The sequence below is a fragment of the Amblyomma americanum genome, chromosome 11 (assembly GCF_052857255.1).
Source record: "Amblyomma americanum isolate KBUSLIRL-KWMA chromosome 11, ASM5285725v1, whole genome shotgun sequence".
NCBI lineage: Eukaryota > Metazoa > Arthropoda > Arachnida > Ixodida > Ixodidae > Amblyomma > Amblyomma americanum.
The window spans coordinates 63,260,017-63,283,895 of NC_135507.1; positions in this window are offsets into that span (position 1 = coordinate 63,260,017).

A 23,879-nucleotide genomic window follows, 5' to 3' on the forward strand; every position below is an offset into this window, starting at 1 on the left:
AAAGGCGAAAGCATACTGAAACATGATTGCGACGTTCGGTTGAGCACGGAAACTTTAGCAATTTATCAACTGAACAGATTGACTGCTGCTTACCGCGCGACGCGAACCGACTGACCGAACGACCAGTTGTGGTTCGGCGGCCGCCGCTAGGGGCGCTCTCCCAACGTGGAAAAAGTACCACGAGATAGACACGTTGTGCGTTGCGTGCGGAGAGGAGGAGGAAACGGCTGGATACTTGATGCTTTTCTGTAAGCGGCTTCACCCTACAGTGGACAGCAGCGGGGCTGTTTTATCCAAGGCATTTTGGTTTAAGGACAGTGAAGGGAAAGTAGATTTTGAGCGGGTAGAAGTAACCAAGCGACGTTTATCTGATTGGCGGCTAAAATCAAGACAAGAGTAAAATTTCATAAGTCATGGCTAGATGGCTTGAGCCACCGCCCGATTGAAAGGGATCAGCCTTATCCGTCCGTCCGTCCGTCCGCCAATGCAACAATCCATCCATTCATTCATTCATCCATCAACCCGTCCGTCCATCCGTCCGTTCTTCGTCCGTCCAATCGTCCATCCATCCATGCATCCATCCGTCCGTTCATCCATACATCCATCCAAAGGCCCATTGACACGTGGCGATAAACGAAGACTGGGACAAGAAGCGAGCAGACAGGCCGCTGTGACGAACTGCTTACAGGGCACGCCTGCACTCAGAACGAACCTAGCAGCTCCTAGTAGTAGCCTGGTAATAGTAGTAGTAGCCTAGTAGTAGTAGGCGACAGCGTTAGGAACACACGTGCTCGGCGGTTGTCGAGAAGAAATGTATCAGCTCTCGGCTGTGGCTAGATCAGTATTTAACTGCTATAGCTGGCCAGTATTTACGACGGCTTTTATAAAGAAAGCAAGTTTGGAGACAGACTGAAATAAATGTACTTGCTCTATCATGATATGCCGGGGATAGATAAGTACAGGTATATTAATTTAGTTTCTAGGCGCCCAACACAATCTAATTAACCGAGAAATTAACAATTTTCTTGCAGGACCGATGTATTAAAGAGTCATTTTGTTCCACGAGCAGTAACTGAGTGGAATGCGCTCACCGCCGGTAGAGTGGAACGCCCGACTATCCAGTCATTCTGCAGAATGGACAGTGTTACCTTTGTGCCATTATACAAAAGGCCTTCAATGCTTCGCTATCGTGCTGTCGTTATTCTTTGTAGACTTCATTTGCAGCCCAAAGCATCGAGAATGCGCGGTGTATTTCAGCATATGAGTCCGATTGTCATGCCTTTTCTGCGCGTTGATATCTATGTCGCGCTTTCCTCTCCGTTCGCATTGTTATTGCTTGGTTTCGTCCCTCCATGTGTATCTTTTTTTCTCCGTTCCACAGAAATGCTATCAGCAACTTTGACACATCAAAAAAAAAAATTGATTGTCTGTTAGACTGATAACTTTTCCCCCGCCTGCTTTGAGCGGAACATTCCGTATTGTAGTTATGTTAGTATTCTTAAATTGAATTCTTGTAATGCTTTTTATGCTGTTCATTTTATTTGGGTTTATTGCACTGCCCACTCCTATCAAAGGCCTAAGACTGAGGCCGGTGATATTTTGAATATATTAAGAATAGCTGCTATAATGCTGTCAATGAACATTAAAGAAAATCCACGGGAAACACTGAGGAACATTTCGAACAAAGTTATCTAACGGCGCGTGAGCGAACCATTCTACAAGAGATTAATGTGCTATTATCTCTGATCAAGAGCAAAGGAATACAGGCGCATAGCGGCGGTTTTTGAAAGCACAAGCAAACTTTGGGAGTTTTTTCGCCAGTGTTTCACTAGTAATCATTATAATATATTGTACAACACAAAATGTTAGCTCATTTTGAGCACCACCAATAAATTCCAGAAATTTTTACTCGCAACAAAACTTTCTAATATTCATCTCATTTTTAATCGATAATGAAATGTAATGCACTGGCTGCGATTATATCCCTACAAGAGAGCATTCTTAAGTTAAACTAAAGCTAGGAACAATTTAGAGCATGGAACAAGAGAGATTTATTTCAGCTCAAGACGCATTCTTCTGTCTATTGTATTTCACTTCAGATCCATATTTCGTTAAACTATCGATAGGTATCACTTTCATGATCTGTAATCGAACCCGAAACTTGCAACTCGGATCAAGATATTTCATTAAGCATATCCACGACGCTGCACTGCGGTATATATAGTGGTACGATGGTTATGTCCTATGTGTATAAGAGCAAATCGTTAAAAACGAAACCTCTATTCTGGTGGAGAGTAGAAGTAAGCACGAAATGTTTTCTAGTATCTCCAGCCATAGCGCATTTCATAAAGAGAACCTCCTTTCTAGGCAAGGTAACAAAAGTTGGTAATAGGCGCGGTAAACGCACCATTTTTCATTGTACTTGTGAGCCGCGCAGTAAGGGTAGAGAGGAAGGTTGTAGTGAATGAAGAAAGAGATCGAGGTGCCATAGTCAGGGGCTGTGGAATAATTTCGACCTTTTTTCCTTTTTTCTCCCATTCTTCTTTCACTCCCTCGTTTATCCATTCTCTTACGACGCGGTTCGTGTGCCCATCGAGATATGAGAGACAGTTCCTGCGGCATTACCTTTCCTCAACACCAGCCCACCGAAAAAAGAAAAAACTGGCGGTGGCTTAGCTCGGCTATGCCAGGATATACGTAGCCAGAGGTACGTTTCCCTGGTTGATTTTGTTGTGGTCACTGTATGTTTTACAATGAGTGACACTGGGCCTCATCTCGGCGACTATGCGCCGTCTATTAAGCTCGGCAGCCAGACATCTCCGTTCGTCAAGCCGTTCCTTTCTCGGTTCGGGCGTCTCAGCTGCTCACTTCGCCTTTTTACGTTTATTCTCTCTTTGTTGAGTAGCCGAGTGCCATGCGACAACCTCAGGATCGGAAGAGCTAACTTCTGTTGTCTATACCGCCGTTTAGCAGCGGCTGGACTCTCCTGTGCATCCATATCAAATGTTGTTATAAAGCCGTTGTGTGTTGTTGTTGCTGTGACTCCAGGAAAAATCGGGACGAAAGTGCACCGGAATGCCCACTGGCTCAAGCTGAGACAATCACTACCACGTGCAGACAGTAGGAGAGGCAGAAGAGATGTGAGAGGAAAGATTGAAAGAACGCGCGTCGAAACAACCGCGTCATCTGAAGCGACGACGATGGTTAAGAAACAGATACCTCCGGTGACAAGGAGCACTCGCCAAATGTGCGAGAGCCCCTAGATCTCAGCCCTGTTGGGGCAGGAAGCCACCTCCCTCCCCGATGCAGCCGCCCATAACATGTGCGCTTTTTATACGCAGGGATACGGGGAACACGACGATTAGCGGACCAGCTAACTAAGCGCAGTCCCTAATCTTCCTTGTTTATTCAGACTCTGAGTGTTCTTAGGTCTCTTCTGACTTGTGCACTCGCTTTGCGACGACCTGGGGCTCCCCGATCACCGGGAGTAGCAGGTCAAGTGAACGTCTGGGCGCTCGGCGCCGTACTCGCCCCGACCGGGAACATCTCCGCCAGCTGTGCTCCTTGCTGCACTCATGGAAGCAGTGGCAACCACTGCTCCGGTGGCCACTGCAGCTCCGACCGCAGACTAAGGCCCAGCAAACAAGAGACTGCGGGAAGAACAAACCACCTGTGAGCCCTTGGGCAATAATAAAGAGGAGATGGAGCAAGCATCCTTCACGATTCTATCCTATAAGAAAAAATGAGCTGCTGGTGTTCTTGTGGTCGTCAGGCCTACCTAGGAAGGAGGAAGTTTGTGGAAAGTCAACCCCAACGTCGTGGTGTCGGCGGTTGTAACGTCGGCTCAAATAAAAAGATCTCAGCCATCAAATTAACAAGGATGGAAGCCTCATGGTTACAGTTTCAACACTACAAGCTGCTAATCGCCTGCTCGCAGTCACTACACTGGCTGTAGCAGTTGTGGAGGGCCGTGTACCTTACTCATACATGGCTAATTATGGAAAACTTCAAGGTGCTCTAAGCACGTACTCAAACGCCTACAAGAGTACGTACTCTAACAAGGCGTCCTCTCACAAGGAGGCTCACGTTCCGGAATGTGATGGCAAGATAAGAGAGGCACGGCGTACACCAATCATCTTGGAATACGCCAAGAATTCACCCCTGCCTCAAAGGGTAACACTTGGATTCTGCAGTTATTCCGTAACTGAATATGTTGGAGCGGCAAGAAAATGCTACAAATGTCAGAGGCATGGCCATTACTCGAGGCATTGTACAGGGCCTGTTCGCTGCATAGTCTCTGCTGGCCTCCATTCGCACAAGGAATGCACATACACATCGCAACCCAAGTGCGCGAGCCGCAAATGGACCGTACCGTGCTTCATACCGAGAGTGCATTAAAGAGAAAGCTGCTACACTTGCACGCACTACTTAGCAAGTTCAAGAGAAACCGCCCAAGCGATGTGAACCATCTCCTAACCCTGAAATGGTATTCACGAATAGGCCAGAGCTTAACCAAGATGGATCAGCGCAGCAAGAGAGCTGTAAACACATATGCAGCAGCAGTAAGAAATAAACGTGGTACGCCCGCCGGATCACTGCCTCCGTCAATGCTGTCGGAGCATTAACACAAATCCCGAAAAACAGCCACTCTGGCCCTCAGCCTAAGGCGCCGCAAACTGACAGGATGATCGCCGAAAGACAGCAAAACCGAAGCACTGAACAGTATTTCACATGTCTACTGATTCCGATGCTGTTTGCAGCCATCAAAGTTCTTGTCCGCGCCAGCCCGTCGTCTCCCAGAAGTAGTACTTCCAACGGAGCCGTTGGTGTCGGCGTAATACCAGACAGCAATAATCGTGGCTTCCGCAGTGACAGGTTCACCGCAGCTGACCATTCACATAGAAAGAAAAGGCGCGAGGAGGAGGCGCAGAGACAGACCTTGAGCTGTTGCCCAGAATGAAGGTGCACGGGCCTGCCCACTGGCTCAAGATGGGCCACAATCGCTTCCACGTGCAGAAGAGTTGAAAGATAGGAGTGCAAATATAGAAAGAAAAGGCGCGAGGAGGAGGCGCAGAGACAGAGCTTGAGCTGTTGCCCAGCATAGCCGCTGCAGCTGGGCGGACGCCGCGTGCTCGCCGCGCCATCTGGTAAGACGTCACACCACGCGCCTAGCCGCCCTTACCAACGTATTCGATGGCGACATTTATGGTAGCCACTGAAACCCCCGCACACTCACTGAATAAAAAAAAACCTGTGTCTGATGCTGCGAATCGAACCAGGGCCTTCGGCGTTTAAGGCGGAGACGCTGGCACTCCGCCACGATGACTCTAGCTTTCGTCATGTATAAAGGCGCATCTAGTGAGTGCACGAGTTCATATATTCACTCTTTCGATCCAGAAGTCGCCGCGCTTTCGCTACGTATATCTTGGCCTAACAGAGCTAGGCAATCCGCATTTTTACCACCAACCAAAATTTCTTAATGAAATCAAATCGGTTACCTTGTTTTTTTATAATTATTATCTTTTAAGCAATCGGCTACAAATCTCAGTGTCGATCTCCTGCCTGTGTTATGCATTTGCCTTTTTATTTCATTTTTCTTTTTCTTATCTTTTTCTTCCTCAGCATTCATTTTATTTTCGCCCAAGAAAAGATATATCTGAACTCTCTGTGCTCCCCAATTCTTGACCAACGCCCATGTGTGGACATGTGCCATTGTGTGAGGGTAACGACAACAAGACGAAGAACAACGAGGTCGACGAGTCACGGGTATGATATCTGCTAGCTCGCCGAGTTCCCATGGTTGGGGCTCAGCTGCAGACGTCCGGGCTACCAGGCCTTGACAGCCGAGAGCCTGAGCCACCAGATCCGGCCGCCACTGCTCCCTTCCTGTCTGGCAGCCTCAGAACACGGGAAGTTTTCGTCGCCACCGCTGCTTACCCGGGCTACCTGACCTGGTGGCACAGGTGTGACTGCTTCCTGCGGCAGCGCTCAGGCCCGCCGTGGACAGTGCCGTCAACTGTACGCCAACGCTGTGACGCTCCCGTCCGCACTAGACTGCCGTCCACACTGCGTCTCCATCAGGGCACCGACCGGAGCCCACACACTGCACCGACGTTCTGCCACATCTCGCTCGACGCACTAACTACCTACCAGGCTCATCACTGGGATATGAAAAATTTGAGTAGACCTTTCCTCTTTTTTTAACCTGTTTCCTTTACCTATCGCGAGTGCTTTAAAGCGAAAGCTTTACTACGCCAGCCAGCGAGCCATTTCGGCTCGTCGAGCCGTATGCCAGATGTCGTATGCCGTAGCCGACTTTGAGCCGCCATTGCTTAACAAACGCCGCAGCCGCGCTCCAACAGATGGCGCCGCCGTCGACGCCGCTTCAGTCGCCGCTCGCTCCACCAGATGTGCTCCGCTGGGGTAGAGGGGCAGGAGGTGTCGCCTCCCGGGGATATATATATATATATATATGCACTGTTGTCGCTATGGATAGCGCGAAAGAGACGGAACGACAGAACGAAGCGAGGAAGAGACAACGCGCTCAAGAGACGCCAGAAGAACGCGCCGACCGACTCGAGAAGCGTCGTAACGAAGATCCAGCTAGAAGAAGCCGTGCCGCGTTCCGGAGTGACTCTTCAACTGCGGAAGAGACCGGTTTGAGTTCTCGAGAGCGTCGGAATGAGACGCTGCGTAGACGACGTGCCGACAAAACGAATCTTTCGCATTTCAACTGGGGTAAACCCGAGCTAAACCACAGCCAATTTTTTTTTCCTGTTCTTGTTCTTTTTTGGTTCACATCCTCTCAAGAATTAAATTAGTTATTTTCCTCTACGTGCACCCTAGTTTATTTTACCTTTTAACGCGCGGTTAATTTAGCCTGCAGTCTTTACCCTCAAAGCCTCCCGCATGTGCATAACATAGAGTCAGAAATCTGACCTTGTTCCTCAATCGGCTGCTCGACGGTGGAGGCTTTTGAGTCTTTCTAGAGGAAATCGACTCATTCCGAAAGGTTTGTGATGGTTCTGGTCGCAGTTACTGGCGTAAATCTCTAAGCCTATCCCAGTCTGTAACCGTTGCTTTTGCGAACGAGTCTTTGTGGGGTGTGATTGATATGTACACTCAGTGATCTCTGAATGTAAATTACACAGTGACGAATTCTGCATATATGGTGATTAAACCATTATTGTTATCGCGTCACACTTTTAAGGCAAAGCTCAAGTGTCGCCTCTAGTTATTATTTTTTTCTTTTTATAGTCCAGAGTGGGTAGGGCAGCTGCAATAGCACTTAATGGCCGGCACAAGGACAGCAGCTGGGCGTAACGAAGAAATTTTCGTTACTGCTCGCCGTTAGAAACCTTCCTAGGGCGCCTTCCTTCTTATTAATAGCAAGGCTGTTCACTGAAGGCTTGCCCTAGAGTCTTGAGCTATTAGTCTAGGTTCTTTTTACGCGGAGTTGGCTTGCTGCTAGCTCCTTTTCTTACCAGGCATATACACGGCCAGACCCAAACAGTTACCTGCCCCATCTGCCTGTTAGAAAATTCTAAAGATGAAGTTTAATTGAGGCTGTGCTAATTATTGCGCCCTGCTTTGAATAAGCCTGAACAAAGCAAACACGTTTTGCAGGCAGTTTTAAGAGGTCTGCAATGGTCGATTGACGCATTTTCTCAATGCTAAGACCAAGCTTCGCTTGTGATTTTAGTAGGCACATGAAGATATCGCGCAAAAGGATAATGAGGAGACACAATCCACATTAGCGTCCGTAACCGTCGTCGATGGGCGCCCGTACCGTTGCTCGTTGTGAACGTCTTCACGGCCGTTTGTGAATGTTTTGTTCCAGTGGAACACTTGCGATCTGGACATTGCTTTATTCCGACATGCTCTCTTGATCATGTCGAATGTCTGCGAAGGTGACTTACAGAGTTTAACGCTAAGCTTCACTCCGTAGTGCAGTTCCAACGTTCGCTCCATGCTTTCCTCGACGCAGCGACGAAACATGGCGACATGCTCAAACACGTCCGTTCGCTTCGCCAGCTCTAAGCTTACTGAGCTGGTCGCATTGTGCAGGTGAAGGTTCCCTTTCCTTCCTCCAAAACCGGTTTCCCAATGTAGCGCATGCGCGCACCACACCATAACTTGTCTCATTGCTTTCAGGACTGACCAAATATGAGGAACACGTAACAAAAAAAAAATGGTTTCGGTGGAAGTACAAAGGGAAGACACGAGGCCGCCGCGGTCGGGTTCGAACCCGGGTACTCCGGATCAGTAGCCGAGCGCTCTAACCAGTTTACCTGCCGTGGTGGCTAAGTGGTTAGAGCGCTCGGCAATTGATTCGGAGCACCCGGTTTTGAACCGGACCGCGGCAGCAGCATTTCGATGGAGGCGAAACGCTAAGGCGCCTGTGTGGTGTGCGATGTCAGTGTAGGTTAAAGATCCCAGGTGGTCGAAATTATTTCGGAGCCTTCCACTACGGCACCTCTTTCTTCCTTTGTTCTTTCATTCCCTCCTTTATCCGTTCCCTTACGGCGCGGTTCAGGTATCCGCCGAGATGTGAGAAAAATACTGCGCCATTCACTTTCCCTAACAACCAATTAATATTATTGTTATTATAACAAAACGGCATGGCCCCTTAAGTGCACGACATGCCAAGAGTGGTGCACCGTTTCTGCTTTTTGACGTTTTTAAGTTAGTGCTTAGATGTATTTGTGCTCTAGCTTTACAGGAGGACGCTGACCGGTTTGAAGATATTCGCCGTGAATGCAACAAGGACTGGCACAGAATATGGCTACGTCGATATTCGAGCTTCCGCCCCCTAAGCTGGAGCGTTGCTAATAAAATAAAAATACGACCTCGAGGTAGTTTAGGGGCCACGAGAAAATATACGCCATAAGCATATTTCCCTCAACTAAAATGAGTACAGCTCACGTATTATGACCCTTATTAAACAGTATCATTTAATGGCTCTTATATAATCATTTTGATACGAGAGCAAACTACTGGTATGTATTGTTTTCAGCAATCTGATTAAGATCATCAGTGCAGGAGCAATGACTGTAGTGTCCTTCAACTAACCGCACTCCATATCTGCTTGCGACTCTCCCTTTCACTAAGACAAGCGAGCTAGCCCATTGCGTGGGTTAGAGAACACTTGCAGAGACCTGGAGAGAGAGTGTAAGAGAGACAGAAGCCCTTTAATGAAAAAAACACCGAATTTAACCGGGTTTTAAAAATCGCTGGCATGCTACTCAGCGCGGGGAAGGAAGTTTAAGAGACCAAGACGGAAGAAGAGCGGTGAGGAAAAGGTAAAATAAAACAAAAAAGTGATGACAAAATGCCTCCATTGAATGCTTTTTAAGGTGCCTCAGCAAGTAAGGATGTTACATATGAAATGATGAAGTGCATAAAATTAAAAATGGGCTAATAATGTTCACAGCTTGAAGAATGTATCAGGATAACATGCGAGGTGAAATTAAAGCTTTTAAAGATGTTCAGTGTCCATTATGCATGCAAATAAAAAATTCACTGCATGTATCTGTTGCCTAGCGCTGGCTAAGGATCCTAAAACACTGTTCAATGTCAGAGGCATTTGGGAGACCAATGCCCTACGATATGACAGAAGGCATGACATCCTACAATTTTAAAAGCGAAAGTTTGTGTGGTGAAAGATCCGAAGTTTCGCAGATGACGAATTGCATTCTGCGCACCTTTGCGCACGAACGTCGCCACACATGTGCCGAAACGATGCCTTCCGAGCAAAAGTAGTACTTTAGTGCTTTCCAAAATTTGAGCAGAACCGGAAACTGCGGTATACTAAAATTCGGTGAAATAGAATAGCTTTCCAAAATCTATCATGACGCATCGGTGGAGCATTTCACATAAGTACCACTTGTAAGGACACTTTGTGGAATCACTCACTTGGCACTCGTTGGCACGGTTAGCCATGCTTCTTCTTCCACTTCGACATTGTTTTTCTCACGCCGCCTTAATCAATTTTTCAAGAGTTTTCATAAAACGAAAGCTAACTGAAGGTCAGCCCTTTCAAGGGTTATTCACTTCACACTTTTCGAAAAGCGCTTAAGGTTTCCTTTTGCAGCTGTGCGTTTGTACATAAAATGACATGTTCATTCAGGTCTCTAAAAGCTCGGCCTGAGAGCGCTTGTCCCGGCCACCGTATTCTGCGTTTCTGATTGTTTTCCGAAGCCTACTGTGGAAAAGAACACTATACTTGTACAAGCTAGTGCCCCGCCAAACACGAAGTTCCTTTGTCGCGCCGTAATTCTGTCCCAGGGATAGGCAGGAAGATCCAGCTTCTCACTTGCTCCTTTCTCCAAGCCAGTCGTGGTGTCCACCAGGCGCGCAGATGCCAGGTCGGACATTATTCATGCTCCCGCTCTTCGCTAAGCTCTATTTTTTTTCTTCTATAGGGCCTCGATCACCATTTTGCATGCCCCTCTCCTCGCACGTCCACCCCTGAGATAAGCCTTTTATGCGGCCTGACCGACCCGCACAAGAAAAGGCTTCCGCTTCTCCTCCGGGCAAGCAGGCCCGTCGTTGGGCAGATCACGCACACGGGCCGCAGTCTACGATGCTCCTAATCACGTGATCCGACTTGCACGACATCTCCCCTTAAGCCCCTCAATCCCGTTCTTCCCTTCTCTCTCGGGCTGCCTCATATATGCACCGCCCGGTCCCTCCGTGTTTTGCTCCTTGCTTCTGTGGGCAGTCCGTCCACGTAGCGTGCAGCCACCGCACTGGCGGAGATCCCGTAAGAAAGGGTGGAGCATGAATATTTCCGTCGCTCATTTCATTGCTCCCTCGAGGTGTTTTAATAAGTATATAATTAATAATTTGAACGTGGAAAGAAAAACCACTAACACAACTGGGCACCTCGACGCAACCAAGTGTAAATAGAAAGAGTGGGTGACTGCAATGGCATCAAGCTGTAAAAAAAAACTGAAATGAAAATTGGTTTTTGAGGGCAGGAAATGGCGCAGTAATTGTCTCACATTTCTGTGTACACCTAAACCATGCCGTAAGAGAATTTTGAGGAACGGAAAGCAACAATAACAGTTTTCTTGCGGGGGGGAGGAAATGGCGCAATATCTGACTCATATATCGTTCGACACCTAAACCGCGCCGTGAAGGAAAGGATAAAGAAGGAGTGAAAGAAGAAAAGAAGAAAGAGGTGCCGTAGTGGAGAGCTCCTGAATAATTTCGACCACCTGGGGATCTTTAACGTGCACTTACATAGCGCAGCACACGGGCGCCTTAGGGTTTCGCCGCCATCGAAACGCAGCCGCCGCGGTCGGGTTCCAACCCGGGAACTCCGGGCAGTAACCGAGTGCTCTAAGCACTGAGCCACCGCGGCGGGTAATTATGAATTGTGGTAACAGAGCACGAACGCGGTTCTTACTCTGCCGTCTCATTTCTCAACGACAGCTTTGCGGTAACTTTCAACTCGTTAATTCGTACTAGCAGAAAGCGGGTTATTGTCAGGTGCGCGGATGAGATTGGGAGTTAGAGGGGATAAACTGGCCGCAGCAGGTACAGGATTTTGTTCGTAGAAGAGATATTTAGGAGGCTTCTGTCCTGCAGTGACGTAGTTAGGCTAAATACGATGATGATAATAAAGAATTCATGATGCAGTCAAGAGGAAAGTAAATGCTAGTTCAGTCTCGCCTGTACTTATCCGTGGTGTAGCACTACGTTGGATTAAGGAAGTTGTACGAAAGCACTATTGCGATGGGTAAACCCCGAACAGAACCTCTCGATGTTTGTGGGTCTGTGCCAAGTATCTTGCGATGTTTGTGATCTTGCGCCAAGTGAAATAAATAAAGTAAACCAAACAAATACTGCAATGGCTTGGATACGAATCCGGCGCGATCCGAACAGATCAATTTACTAGCCACGTTCGGCGTGTAGATGCAAAGAATTCGTTGTCTTCATCGTCGCCATTATCGTTCATGCTACCCTGCTTTCAGAAGTTTATAAAATTTAGGCAGATTATATTGTTTCGTTTTTGATACCCCTTGCGCATTATATTTTTTTGTCAAAGGCATTGCTATCTGCTCGATTTGGAACATATGTATCTATACAAACCTCCTTTAAAAAAATGTGAAGAAAATACGTACGTGTGACGCATTACCGAAATATTTTGGTGTATCATATGAATAACAGTGCTGTTTAAGTTCACTTTTTAATCTATAAAACTTTATCTACAGGTCTTAACAGAGCAGTAATCTCCACTTTAAATGACGGAATGGTAGTTTCTTGAAGGAAAAGCATTTTGGACAGTCCCTGCTAGTGTCGCGCCTTAAAATTCCCAACTGTATCTTTGTGGTGCCTCTACACTCATGGCATTTGTAGCAATGCACCTTAATGCAACCCACTGAAGCAGGTAAGTTGTCTAGAAGGAGATCACTATTCACCGCCTTAATCAAACCTTATTCTCGCGAGTACCCGCCGACGGTGTACAATGAAGTGGTTTCAGTAAGCGAAAGGCTAAAATAGTGTATTAGTCTACGCGGTCATCAAAAGCAGGCACTGGCGGCAATGGGGCCATGCTGCTGGTTGTCTCTATAAGCGCTCCTATTTCAGTTTCTTCGTGCTGCTCTTCTTCTTTGTATCTGGTGTAATTATTCAGCATGATCTCGGAAAAATCAGGCACAAATGGTTTCTTGTTTTGGCGAACCTTGAATTTCCTGCGTGAATGGGTTGTTGTACGTGTCTTCGGTCGTATATACCTGTCCCACGCAAACGAGCACACACGTTCAGTCGCCGTTATAGACAAATTAAATTTTGTTTCGATAACTTTGGCTAATACTTTTTTCATTGTTATGTGCTGTGCTCGGCCTTTTAGCAACTGCTATTTCAGAGTGATCGCTAGAGCGTTCTTTCGTCCTTTATACATCATTTATATCTTCAGGCATTTATCATCCTCGCCTTTTTGTTTCGCGTTCATTCTTCACCACTTGCCTTGCAGAGCTCCTCCTATCCCTAACCTCTGAATGTGTGTATGACCTAGTGGTTGTCCAGCCATGAAATACGCTGGACACTGTCACTGCTCTAATTTGGCTAATTACGAGGAGTAAGTAATAACAAAGGGTACCTAATCTTCTGCACACGAAAAAGTATGCAAGCTTGTTCGAATGCAGGGAAGTTATTCTCCTCGCCTGAAATTAAGAAACGCCTTACAATGACACGATTGCCCATAACTTCAGGCGCTATGTTATATGACGCGAAAGCAAATGCCTCTATCTCAAAGACGTCTGAAGGATTATCGTGGCTACCACGCTGAAACATTACGCTGAAGGGCCATTACTTCACCTTATAGTATTTTCTTCATTCATTGGACTTTCGCTAGAAACACGCAAAACTACTTACAAGTACAGCAGAAACCAAAACAAAAGCAGAAATCCTCCCACAGCTTGAGTTACAGCCGTCACGGCTTCTAGAAAATGCAATCTCGGATAATAAAAAAAACTTTCTTTCTTACCGTTCACGACTACTTAAGAGAAGAAATATACACCGTATCATATATGACACGCTATTCAATAAAGGGTGTAACTGCACACCAAACACAGAGCTTCGTGTAGCGCAGTGGTAGGGGCAACGGTTAGGGACAGGAAAAACATAGAGTAGGTTGAGGAAGAAATGCGAGTTTATGATATGCAAGTTCTAATAGAAACTGAGAATTGGTTACGCTTTGCGGGGTGGCATGGCAAACTGAGCAGTAGCTGTCACTGTGCTGCTGGCTTTCTTTTGCTTGTGCGTTCGAACGCAAATGCTTTCGCAGCCTGGACAACTAAAACGACCATAACGGCTGCATGGTCAGGCGCCTTGTGCTAGTAGTGTGGCCGGAGTTGGTCAGGTATGGCACGTTACCAAAAGAGTGAGAAGTTTTAGCGATACGTAGCCGCAGGTTCCACGCAGTTAAAGACTCGCTCATAAGGTCGGAGGAAGTACGTTACATCTGATGTTGAGTAGTGTAGTGGGTGACTAAAGAAAAGCCACATAGGCAATGAGCACGGACACAATCAGTTGATTAAGTGCGTACTTGTAATACTGGTGGTGACCGGAAAACATAGCGAAAATCAGTAATGTGTTACACGAGCATACAGGTGTTCGCGATGTAAAATAAACACTCTATGAGGTTATCACCAACCAATATACAATAGTAAGAAAGTACGAGCTGAAAAGAGAGACGCAAAGCGCACATGTGAATGCGGGAAGAGAACGTTTCGGCTTCTTTTGCAAACATTAAGCGTTGGCATCATGATGATGATGATGGTGAATATGATGATTAAGAAATCCATAAAAAAAACTGAATATGAGAGAGACCTGCCAGCACACCAAACGGCACAAATGCTGGACCTGTAGGAGACTCATTGTACGGGGCACACAATGGCCTCTTCGTCAGTAGCTTATTGTCGTAGGCAGCAGAAATTACTACTGCCTTATTCCAATGAACACTCTGATATACGCGTGCTGTGATTATTTGTAACGATGTTTTCCTGATTTTAAATTTCACCACGTAATTTACTTTTTGCGGAGAAAACGCTTTTATAACGTGTCGTATACCTGTGAACTCTGACAAAAATTTCAAACCTTAACATAAAGTTCATTTTAAGCTAGAACGTGCTTCTTGTGCTTAAAAGGGTAATTCATTGCAAAGGCAGATCATCACACTGAAGTCTGAAAATCCAAGTGCACTGGAAGTTAAAATGAAAATTAGATTAGATTAGATACCGCCCTCAGCGCTTAGCGGCTCAGTAATTGTACAGGTCTGCCACGTAGTTGTGTGTTCTGTGAATCTCTCGATCCGAAATTCAAGCCAATAGAAACTTACTCTGGTAAGGTTTGAAGCAAGAACTATTTCATGTGAAGTTCATGTGCCTGTGCTGTTGGACGAGCCTTCGTGCATTGGAAGATAAAGCCCTATGGGCGAGCGTTGCTAGAGAGACCAGTTCAGCATATTTAGTCTGCCTGTGGGCACATATTTTGCTTTCGCGGTTTACCGGAAAATGAGAACTCGATGTAGGATTATTCAAGAATGTAGGTAAAGTTAGCAACTTTAAACATTTAAAGCTTAAATGGGAGGGGGGATCGTTATCATTAAACTTAACGATAAGAGATGAAAATTAAGAGAGCTTACACAGAGACATGTAGTGCGATGACGAAATGGAAAAAAAAGGTTTTTTGAAGTTGTCGAATCTGCAATGAAGTGCAAACGGAGGGTGCATCACTTGTGGTGGATTTTGATGGAGAGGTAGGAATGAATCAGAAAGGCCCGAAATCTATACAGAACTGTGGCATGAGTATGAGGATTAACAGAGAACACCGCGTAGAATTTACCATGCAAATAACAAAGCAATCAAGCCTAATTTCGTCATCAAACACGGCAACAAGATAGAGAACAAGCGAAGAGGAAAACATAGCATGCTAATATTGGGTGCAATTTCCTACCGCTGTAGCCAGAACGAACCATTTGTTCTTTTCTTAAGTTCTAGCAATTGGGTGCAATTGACTGGATGTCTCAGGAACAGGTCATATTGTAATGAAGAGCTCTGAAAACTGGATAATTGACTGGATGTCTCAGCAACAGGTCACATTGTAATGAAGAGCTCGGAAAACTGGATAATTGACTGGATGTCTCAGCAACAGGTCATATTGTAATGAAGAGCTCGGAGAAGCAGCCTTAGGCCAAATGTTATGTTGCAGCTCATGCCAGATTCAATGGCAACCTTCGAGTAGACTGATTTAGAAAATTATTTTGGCTGCGTAAATTGCCTCTTTTTTTATGTACGTATGTGCTCTTTGAATGAGTGAACTGCTCCAGGATAATAATTCCATGCATATTCGGGAAAGTACACGAGACCATCTCCGCTTTTTCGGCTTCTTGTATCGACTGCTGAGTGATCCGGTTAAGAGAAGCCTTGCGTAGCCCAATCCCCATTAATCTTGAGGGCCAAATACTCCGCATCTCTCAAGGCCCGCCATCGGCTAGGAAACGCGACCACCAGACTTCAGCAAAAATGTGCCGGCCGCGTAAACCGTAAAACAATGTCCGTGGAGTTACAGCGCAACATACATTTGACCACCTTTTCTCTCTCATTTTTAAGTAGGCATGTTTATCAGGTTGGCCCTAGTCAGTGAGCAGAATAAACAGTTCATGTATTTAAAACAAAATAAACAGTTCAGAAAGAAGCAGGCTGGCGACCATGCGGTAGACGACTATAGGATAGGTTCTAGAAATAGCAGGGGAGAGTTATTGGTTGAAGTCGCAGATATAAATAATTTACTGATCATGAATACCTTCTTCCGAAAGCGATTAAAGAGGAAGTGGGCCTAGAAGAGCCCCAGTGGTGAGACGAAAAATGAAATCGACTTCATGCTATGCGCTCAACCTGGCATCGTGCATGATGTGGCCGCCCTCGGAAAGGTGCGCTGAAGCGACCACCGAATCGTAAGGTCTCCATTAGCTTAGACTTGAAGAGGGAACGGAAAAAGCTAGTGAAGCGGAAGTCCATTAACTATTTAGCCGTAGGAGAGAAAGTAGAGGAATTTACGATAGCGCTTCAAAACTGATATTCGGCTTTACCCGAGGAAGACGATCTTGATGTTCATACAATGAACGATAATCTGACATCATTGCGGAGTGCGCAGTAGAAGTAGGTGGTAGGACAGTTCGGGAGGATACCGGAAAGCTATCTCAGGTGACGAAAGATCTGATTAAGAAACGCCAAAGCATGAGGGCGTCTAACCCTACCGACATAATAGAATTGACAGAGCTATCGAAGTTAATAAATAAGCGCAAGTTGGCCGACATAAGGAAGTTTAATACGGAGAGAATCGAGCATGCTCTAAAGAACTGGGTAGCCTAAAAGCGGTGAAGCAAAAACTAGACATAAGTAAAAACCAGATGTATGCGTTAAGAGACAAAGAGGGCAATGTCATTATGAATATGGATAAGATAGGTTAAGTAGCCGAAGAGGTCTACACAAATCTGTAGAGTAGCAAATGTAAGCAGAGCGTTAATGAGAAAGACAGCAGTGCACCGCAATGCGTGACCCCGCAAGTAACGAAAGAGAAAGTGAAGAAGGCCTTAGGAGCAATGGAAAGGGGAAAAGCAGCTGGGGAGGATCAGGTAATAGCAGATCTGTTGAAGGATGTAGGGGGAATCGTGCTAGAAAAAATAGCCACCCTGTATACGTAATGCCATATGCCCTCGAGCGTACCAGAAGCTTGGAAGAATGCAAACATTATCTTAATTAAGAAGAATAGAGACGCCATGAACTTGAAAACTTACAGACCGATCAGTTGTTATCCGTTGCCTACAAGGTATTTACTAAGGTAATCGCTAATAGAGTCAGGGCAACCTTAGACTTTAATCAACCAAATGATCAAGAAGGCTTTCGTAAAGGATACTCCACAATAGCTCATATTTACACTATCAATCAGGTGACAGAAAAATGAGCAGAATATAAGCAATCTCTATATATAGCTTTCACTGATTACGAGAAAGCATTCGACTCATTGGAAACCTCAGCATTCATACAGGCATTGCGTAATCAGGGTGTAGAAGAGCCTTATATATATATATATATATATATATATATATATATATATATATATATATATATATATATATATATATATATATATATATATATATATATATATATATATACACTCTTATTCCCAACTGCTCCCAATTCATGCCCCGGAATACCTCCTGTAAACAGGCGGTGGATGGCATTGGCGAGATAGTGTCTCCTTGCCTGACGCACTTCCTTGATGTAATATTTTATTGCTGACATTATTTCAGAACAATAGTAACTGTGCAGTTGCTATATATATATATATATATATATATATATATATATATATATATATATATATATATATATATATATATATATATATATATATATATATATATATATATATTATGGAAGCGAACAGTCACGGAAACCAAGGGGCATAGGGGAATGTTTTTAATCTGTTTTTTTTGTAGTGCCAATCAATCGGTTAATCAATCGGGTTAATGACATCGCAGTCGAAATCAAGAGGAAGAAATGGGTCTGGGCAGGGCATATAATGCGAGGGCAAGATAACCGCTGGTCCTTAAGGGTAACGGAGTGGATTCCAAGAGAAAGTAAGCGTAGCAGGGGGCGGCAGAAGATTAGGCGGCCGGATGAGATAAAGAAGTTTGCAGGCAAGGGGTTGATGCCGCTGGCAAAGGACAGGGTTATTTGTAGAGACATGGGAGAGGCCTTTGTCCTGCAGTGCTTGTAGTAAGGCTGATGATGGATGAATAGATGATGGCATTAAAGAAGTAACCATTTTCAATGCATATGAACGTTCCTCATCTAGCAGGATCCGTCTCAGTACCATGAAGCAAAAACACCTTATGAAGTCATAAACTGACTGGGCTGTCAAAAAACAACTAAACATAAATTACCCCTCTAGGCAGACGATGGCACAACGGGTTTAAATGAATCGAAGATAAAGAGGTTGCTAAACTAAATAAATATATTGCTAAACAAGACGTAAACAACAAATGGCAGGTGGTGTCTACGATCAGCGATACCCGGCAAGGTAGAGTCTGGCTCTGAGGCGTTTATTCAAATGTATGAACCATCTTTCATACTGTCATGTGGTGGCCACAATGCCGTGGGCAACTGACGAACAAACAGACGTGGCACAAGAAATGAATTGGGGCTGACTGGCACCCAAATCTGAACTCCGCGGCAGCGTCGCAGAACATAATTACACCCAAAATCGGCCCCACCGAATTTAAAGCTAAAGAATATATTCCGGAATAAGGCGCGCAAATTTCCTACGACATTCGCGAACAAACTAAAAGTAGCTGTGCAGAGCTGCAAACATTCCAGATTAGTCTGGTTGCATATATCGTCAAAGAGTGATACGCCGTGTGGGGGCTACTCCGAGCTTAAGCAAACAAAGAAAGATTAACGCCAATTTATACTGTAAAACAGTTAAATTTCTTGTTTTGAGCCGCTGTTTACATTGGCGCCCTTGTTAAAGCAAGGACAGAAAGGATGAATTTTTGACGACACAATGCGAATGCGAATCAAAATAAAGCTCTAAATTATAACGCACATTATTTCTTTAGTGCGCAAATATGCCCTTCGGCAGAAGAGAGTTATAGGTACATGCGCAGGATGGCGTAAGCTTTAAATGCAAGCAAGGACCGGTCATGAAGCACAATCCGCTGTTTTGTCTCTCATGGTTAGCCTGATGCACACAAGTTAAGGCGCTGAGAAACGGCGGCTACATAAAAAGTAAAAAAAAATAATAAAAAACTTGCAACCTTAGTTGCTGCAGTTAACGCGACTGTACAGACGAAACGTTTAACAAAGTTCCGCTACCAACATCGTACATGTTTGAACGAAATGGTGGTCGGTGAAATATCCAATACGATGGCATTTTTTATTTTTCTTTAATAGGTGTTTCGGAGATATCCCACACTATACGATCTTAGCCAAAAAATAAATGCCGCCGAAGTTTACACGGGGCATAATAAACAAAACATCGTGTGTGCTCCAAGAATGCAGCTATGCACACTAAAAATCTCGCAAGGCTTAATTCTGATCTCTGCGCCGTTCCGTATGACAGGCGCCTGTGATTCAAAAACAAGAGCGCACAATCTGACAAATCCATCTTCGCTTCGTGAAGCAGCGTAATTTAGAGCGTGTTCCAGTTCTGGGCGCTCGTAGATAACCCGACTACACACGGCCCTCGTATAGAATGCCGAGTGATCTTCAAGACTGCTTTGAGGAATAATGCGCGCGTCTGATGCTTTGCCAAGAAAAATCCATTTCCTACGAGACCTTTGTGATGAGCCAGGTTTCGAACTTTTGTTGCTTTTCACAAAACGGTGAAAATACCTTATATTTAGGATCATTTGTTCAGCTTTTTTTGAAACTGAGCTGGGTCGTGTATATCTTAGCTGCTGACTAATGCATTTGGTGAGGGGACCACGCTCTGCGAAATCTGACGTTCTCTGAATAAAGAGCAGCAAGGGATCAATTGATGGAGCTATATTGATGCTTTCTGTTTTACTATAACTATCGTTTGGTTTTTACTTTTGTAATCCATCAGCAAAACCAACGCTAGAGTGCCCATTTCAGGTAAAAGCGTAGTTGGGTTTGCAGTATTCATGAACTATTATATGACCTGTAGGAAGGAACTGGCAGCAAAACGCAATGCGCGGACTGGCCGCCATTGTCACTATTTGTCTGCTGCTCAAATGGGGCCTTTGGAACACTTGTTATTTACATTGATCTTAACGCCAAAGGTCTATAATCGCGGCGTGCTCCTTTGAGTAAATAATACTGTCATCTACCAGGTGTATCAGCATGCTTGTGCAGTCCACTGTGCCTTTAAGTCAGTGATGTGGTGCATTTTTCTATTCCAGTCTTGAAACAACGTTAAGCAAGCTTATTGGCGTTTTTTTCTTCTGTATGTGCGTGTGTGCGGAAGCAATTATGTTCTTCAATCGGTCGCTGTATGATGTCCGAGTGGAAGAAGCTAAGTGAATATTTTTATTAAATTTCGCTTCACAATATCTTTACCTGGATGCATGTGTTGACAAAAGAATGTCATAGAAAATAGTAGCGGGCTGCAACAAAAGATGAATTATGCAAATCAGCACCTACACGCCAAGTACGTTAGAGCACTACGTTGTAACCTGGACGCTTTTTAGACTCACGAGTGGCGGGGCTTATAGCTTCGCCATAGTCAGTGCATTGTCCAAATTTTATGAGCTGCAGGGCGTTCTAAACGTACAGTTGTGTCCGATGAGCGAGACTTGCTGGAGCGACGAATGCTGGCGCGGTCCGCGTCTCGCTCCGGTGTTAGGGAGGAGTGCTGTTCCGGTGAAGCGGGCGGTGAGCGGCGTCCCCTCGCTTTGCAACCTTTAGTACCCGTCATGTAGGCGCCTCCACAAAGTATGCAGGTGGGGTGCATTTCGGGGTGTCGTGTCGAGGGTGCGGGGTATCGCATCTTGAACAGTTGTGCGCACGCTGAAGGGTACACACATCCGCGCGATGCCCTTCTTTTCAGTTTGTGCAAGCGTCCAGGTGTCTTATATATAAAGTACAGCTGCGGAGTCCGCCACCGTAGGAGATGATTCGGGGCACCGGACCCTCCCGGAAGTTGTTGAGGATCGAACGGGTCTGCCCCATGCGGCGTGCATCATTGATGAGAACGCCAGGGTTGCCCGTGGTGAGGTCTTCCAGAATCTGTGCTGGGGTTTCTTCCCAGTAGGCGTTAGTGATTACTCCTCTTACTGCACCATCCGCTGGGGGGGGGGGGGGGGGGGGGCAATGTAGGCGGTGACGGCGTAGGCTTGGGTCCGAATTGAGATTTGTTTGATGGCGACCAGGCGTAGCGCGTCGGCTTGATGCGGAGTACTCATCGTGCAGGTGTTATTTAGGGGGTGGATACTCAAGTCTGTGGCGTCTGGGGCTTGGAGGTATTTGGCTGCAGTTATCAGGGCCAGCCGAAGCTGGCGCGGTTGAAGGTCGTTTAAGTCAAGTCCCCCGTTTGAACGAAACACTATCTTCTAGGCATCCTCAGGAAACCACGGCTGGCGTTGCGACCTTTGCGCCGCGAGACGCGTCGGGCGCAGCTGGGACGCTTGGTGTACGGAATCTGCAGGTCGTGAGCCGGTGGTGGCGTTCGCCTGGTCCTGGATTTTCGGTGCTGCTTTCTGACGGGCGGGTAAGCTCAGGTTATGGTTCCAGTCCCTGTAATCATAATCCTTTGGGTTGATTGTCTCTCCAATCACTTGGACTTCCATACTGTCGATGTAGGGGAGGTCGAAGCGTCCTAGGCTTAGCGCACAGTGGCGCGAAGCCTAGTGCAGTAGCTCATCGGCAAAGGGCGGTTTCCGGCCCGTTGGCCCACTTAGGGGGGACCGACGGCCACCAAATTTGAACAGATGGTAGCGCTCACCGCGTGTGGGGTCGTGTGAATAAACTGCGTGTGTGCGGCTGTGTGTATAAAAGCTGAGGTGATACGACTCTGTGTATCACAAGCCCTTCGTATGGGTGGTGAAAAGGAGACCTCAGGCGCTGCTGTGCGGCGGTATCGTCAGAAGACCCACTCTTCGGACCCAGAAGTCGTCGCCTGGCACTTGGCCGCTCTGCAGAGAAAGAATGAACATCCGAAGGCTAAACGAGCGGCGGAGACGCCTGAGCAAGGAGAACTGCGTCTTGCCAAGCGGAGACGCCAAGACGCAGAGCGTAACAAGCGGAGCATAGCAGCTCGCATGGTTCCTTCGCAATAAAATCAGGATGAAGCAATTACAACAACATCATCATCACCAACAACTGGAGAGGAGGACGTAAAGGCTCGTCGTGTAACTGACCACGCGATTAGACCAGGGGGGAGCTGCAACTCTCGCTACGTATATCCTGGCATGGCTGAGCAAAGCCACTGCCAATTTTTTTGACGTTGCAAATGGGAATCAGTGGTAACTAGACAAAAGAACAACGAAAGTACAGAACAGTGATCATTGAACAGTGTCCACTTAAGACCTAAAAATACGAGAACTTGACACAATACGACATGGCTCGCTATTTACTTTCTAGTCGACAGTCATGAAAATTGTCTACATAGAGCGCAATGAAGAGAGAGCAGTGATAAACATCACAATTACGACCAGATAACTGATTACCCCTTTGGGCAGCCCTTCCACGCTCATACCCAATCGCTTACGATTCAGCGCAAGCACATGTGACGGCAGAAGTAGCATAACTGGCTAATATAATTGCAAAATACAAAGGGCAGCTGCTGTGTTGTCATCAACGCTTCGCTCAAAGTACTTCACCAGATTGTTCATTTAAATATACGTTATATACTACACGTAAATGGTATTTTTTTCATTCCTCAACTTGTTTGCATGTCAACATCTGTACATACGTTCTAGGCGGGAAGGGGCGGGGGGGAGGGGGGCAAGGTTTCCTGCTCTCGAATTCGCAGCGCTTTCCCTCTAAGCTCACTGTTGTGACTGCGTCGCTTGATTTTTGAGGAAAGGAATCTCACTTCTGGGTGGAAACCGCAACCGCGCCGTGAGAAAAAAGAGGAAGGTGGAAGTAAAAAAAATTAGCTGTGGTTCAGCTACTGCAGCTACTGCTAAACCTGGTTAGAGAGCGAAAGCTGTGGCTCCTGATCAGGAGTTCCCGGGTTCGACACCGACCATGGCGGCTGCGTTTTTATGGAGGCAATACGCGAAGGCGACCGTGTGCTGTGGAATGTCAGTGCATGTTAAAGATCCCCAAGTGGTCTAAATTAATCCGGAGCCCTCCACTACGGCACCTCTCTGTTCCTTTCTTCTTTCACTCCCTCCTTTATCCCTTCTCTTACAGCGCGATTCAGGTGTCCATCCATATATGAGACAGATACTGCGTCATTTCTTTTCCCTAAAAACCAATTATTATTATTATCATGCTTCACGAATTTCAGTTAGCCACAGTTAGGAGTTGTTCTTAATGCTCTTTCGCAGTTCTTCCACAAGATTCGACCTAGATGCTTTTAGACTTGTTGGAAAATGGAGCAGGTGTCCTAGTAGGATCAGTTTCGTGTCTGAGTGTACGTTTTTATTATTGGTTTATCTTTGCGTGGAACACATTTCATTCCTGAGGGGAATTTCTGCAAGAACTCTCAAGCATCAGCAAGGCTAAGTCATTGAAGCCGTCTCTGTTGTGAAGTTCCGTGAGTTGCGCAAACTAAAATAGTGGCGCTAAGAAAGTTGATAGGGCAGACTCCTGAGAAGGTCCGCCGTAGCCGGATCCTCTGAAGGGCAATCTCTTCTGCGCGAGTAGAACGGAAAGGGGGGGGTTACTTCA